Source organism: Aplysia californica, unplaced genomic scaffold, assembly GCF_000002075.1.
Source record: "Aplysia californica isolate F4 #8 unplaced genomic scaffold, AplCal3.0 scaffold00826, whole genome shotgun sequence".
Taxonomy (NCBI): Eukaryota; Metazoa; Mollusca; class Gastropoda; order Aplysiida; family Aplysiidae; genus Aplysia; species Aplysia californica.
The window spans coordinates 77,793-81,828 of record NW_004798096.1 but is presented as its reverse complement, the minus strand read 5'-3'; the positions used below and the strand labels follow the sequence as shown (position 1 = coordinate 81,828).

Genomic DNA, 4,036 nt, shown 5'->3' with positions numbered 1-4,036 from the left:
CCCTCCCCTCCCCCCACACTCCCCATCCAGAACCGTGACGTCATGAGCCACACACACAGGGAGCCGCCCCCCCACCAAAGGCTGCTGGCGGGAAACTTGCCCAGGTCTGCGCACCATCACTGACCTACTTACCAACTGCTCACCGAGCAATAAAAGTCTGACCTAGTTATCAACACTTGACCTAGCTGACCTAGTTATGACCGTCTAAACTAGTTACCTGAGTATGACCTAGTTATGAACGTCTGACCTAGTTACCTGAGTATGACCTAGTTATGAACGTCTGACCTAGTTATCAGTATCTGACGTAGCTGACCTAGTTATCAGTATCTGACGTAGCTGACCTAGTTATGAATGTCTAACCTAGTTACCTGAGTCTGACCTATTTATGAACGTCTGACCTAGTTACCACTTCTGACCTAGTTATGAACTCTGACTTAGTTACCCAAGTCTGACCTATTTATGAACGTCTGACCTAGTTATCAGCATCTGACCTAGCTACTAAAGTCTGACCTAGCTATCAACATCTGACCTATTTATCAACGTCTGACCTAGTTATCAACATATGACCTAGTTATTAAAGTCTGACCTAGTTTTCAACATCTGACCTAGTTATCAACGTCTGACCTAGCTGACCTAGTTATCAACGTCTGGCCTAGTTATGAACACTTGACCTAGTTATCAACGTCTGACTTAGCTGACCTAATTATGATCATCTGACCTAGTTATCAAAGTTTGACCTAGTTATGAAAGTTTGACCTGATTACCAACATCTGACCTAATTATCTACGTGTGGCCTAGTTACCCACGGCTGACCTAGTTACCCACGTCCTTTGGGCACACAGAAGCAGAGAAAAGAGAGGGGTGTAGACCTGTGCCTGGACCACTGTTCCTTTACCTGTCACAGCCAGCGCCCACTTCCGACACACCCACTTCCGACACACCCACTTCCGACACGCCCACTCCCACCACGCCCACTTCCGACACACCCACTTCCGACACACCCACCTACTGCCAACCTAAACGTCAGACTGCTCAATGGGTTATCAAAAAACACCAGCCTCTTCCCTGGCTGATCCTCACCACCCACCCCCACCCACCGCTCACCACCACCCACCCAAAAATCTCAAACTGCCCACGTGGATGGTTGGCGGGTGCTCTGGTGTGGTTTGCTCCTTCTTTCATATCAAACATCTATCGTCCTTATCTCCCGTGCCCCTCCTCCCTTTTTATGTTTGTTACTCTCTTGTAACACCTCTAATCTTCGGCACTTATATGACCTTATTGTGTTGCAAGTGCCGTAAAACTCTTGCTAAAAACAGAAAAACACAGCTGACTTGTGGGCGGCACCGGCCGGGTCGACTGACTCACGTGTAGACTTTGCGCTACTTCAGAATTACAAAAGTTTGATCTGCAATGTAGCCTACCTAGATCTAGTTTTCCGAAAAATCGAAGTTGAAAATTTTTAGTTTCACAACATGGTCAAGCTTTTTCGAATGCACCAACTTTTTAGATTATTTACGTAACATAATAATAATAATAATAATAATAATAATAATAATAATAATAATAATAATAAAAATTGCATTTATATAGCGCATATCCATGCTCAAGAGCATGCTCTAGGCGCTTTACAACTATTATTACCCCAGCAGACCCTCTGAGAACACTCAGAAACATTTTCGGTTTCCGCGGAAGCATACAGTGCAAGCTGCGGATTTCACGCTCTCAAACACTATCAGACTGCCAAGATCGTTCACTGTCTGTAGCCGGGTACCCATTTCCACCTGGGTGAAGTGAGGAAAATTTGTGCAAAGTGCTTTTCCCAAGGACACAACGTCGGGCCCCTAACGGGATTCGAACCCATGACCTTACGGTTGCGAGTCCGAGAGCCTAACCACTAGGCCACCGACGTCACAACAGGAAGTAAATTGAGTTGTAACAGGTGCTAATAAACTCAAAACGGCCAGCAATGTCAGATAAAACTGTATAATTCTGAGGTAGCGATAATTTGCTATGGGCACTCGTATGTAAGAGTATATCATTATATCCATTCTACAACAATTGTCTGCCTGTCAGGACATATCCATTCTACTGCATGGATATAAAATATATATATAATATCGGTCTTGTTTATTTGTGTCAAGAGATATCATCATATCGATTTGACAATATATCATATCTGTCTCGTCTGTGTTTATCAAGTTTTATAGACATATCGATTCTACTGTATATATCGTGTATGTGTGTGTCAGGGTATATCACCATATCGATTCGACAATATATCAAATCTGTCTCGTCTGTGACAAAGATCGTACCTAATGATAGTTTCACTCCTCTCTTTGTGAAAAAATGGAGAAATGGTATAGGTTTCACGCCCCTATCAACACTATTAGGTTATTTAAGAGGCGGGGCCTCCTAGTTTAACGTCCGTCTCCGATAGGACCGAGCCAAGTGGGAAGTTCGTGCAAAGTGTCTTTCCCAAGGACACAACCTCGAACCGAGCTGAGGCTCAAACCCCCGAACCCGCAATCTAACGATTACGAGTCCGGTAACCTAACCACAAGGCTACCGACGCCACCCTGTCTTTGTGAGCCAATTTTAAAAATGTGTCCTCTAAATCCAGTGGGTGGGTGGTTTGCGGGTGCTCTGGTGTGGTGTGCTCCTTCTTTCGTATAAAAATTGTTAAAATCTATCGTCTCTATCTCCCTTCCTTCTTTTTTGTTTTTGTTGTTACTCTCTTGTAACACCTCTAATCTTCGGCACTTATTTGACCTTATTGTGTTGCAAGTGCCGTAAAATTCTTACTAAAACTACAACAACAACCTAACCGATGGCGCTCTCTTCGAAAAAGCGCGGACTTTGCGAACATAGTTACCTACTTGTGTGAAAAAGTAATAAAAGTTAAACTAACAAACTGTGCTATTCCTATTCTTCTTCTGGAGAAACGAAAGAGAGCTTCCAAACAAAGACTGCAGCGCCATCTGAACAAATGCGCGGACTTCCGCGGATATATTTTTGGCCGAGTGAACTATCTTGTTATGTAAGATCTCTGAGTGAACTATCTTGTTATGTAGGATCTTTGGCTGAGTGAACTATCTTGTTATGTACGATCTTTGGCTGAGTGAACTATCTTGTTATGTACTATCTTTGGCTGAGTGAACTATCTTGTTATGAACAATCTTTGGCCAAGTGAACTATCTCGTTATGTACGATCTTTGGCTGAGTGAACTATCTTGTTATGAACGATCTTTGGCTGAGTGAACTATCTTGTTATGAACGATCTTTGGCTGAGTGAACTATCTTGTTATGTACTATCTTTGGCTGAATGAACTATCTTGTTATGTACGATCTTTGGCTGAGTGAACTATCTTGTTATGAACGATCTTTTTGTGTGTGAAGGTTTCGAGGAATATCGATTCTACTGTATATATTTGTCATATATGTGTGTGTCAGGCCATATCACCATATCGATTCTACAATATATGATATGTCTTGTCTGTATGTATATCATATATCATATATCATCATACTGATTCTACTGTATATATATATATAATAATGTGTCATGACATGGTGGAATCAGGCGCTCGTCAATTTTGGGGTGTGTGGAGTTATTGGAATCATATGAAAACTGATTTATTTGCCTTGTTTCCCGTGAAATCAAATCCATTTATCTTGAATAGAATGTAAGATTTTTGCGATGGAAGGAAGTGAGGTCACCTGGTTTCAGTGGGGAAATTAGCGAGAAAATAGCCGCCAAAGTTTGGGATCTCCAATAGCTAAAGAGTCTTTGAAAACTGAAAAGTGGCATATTTGTGCATTTAATCAATTTTTTTCAGTAAAATTCACATGGAAATGTCGTTTTTGCATGGACTTAAAAGAGGTTAAAAGAAAAATAAACCAAAAATTCGAGAGAGAAAAATTTTAAGTGATTGAGAAATCCCTGTTTCTCCGATTTCGTTTTTTTGACGAGCACCTGATTTCACCACGCTGCCTCCCGTATATCTCTGTGTGTGTGTGTGTGTGTGTGTGTGTG

The 4,036-nt window shown here is 41.9% G+C and overlaps 1 protein-coding gene across 1 annotated transcript in view; it reads left to right on the top strand.

Moving 5' to 3' along the window:
• Positions 1 to 4,036, top strand: part of LOC101859521 — a gene marked incomplete at its 3' end in the record, with an annotated part of 18,739 nt that overhangs the window by 13,539 nt on the left and 1,164 nt on the right.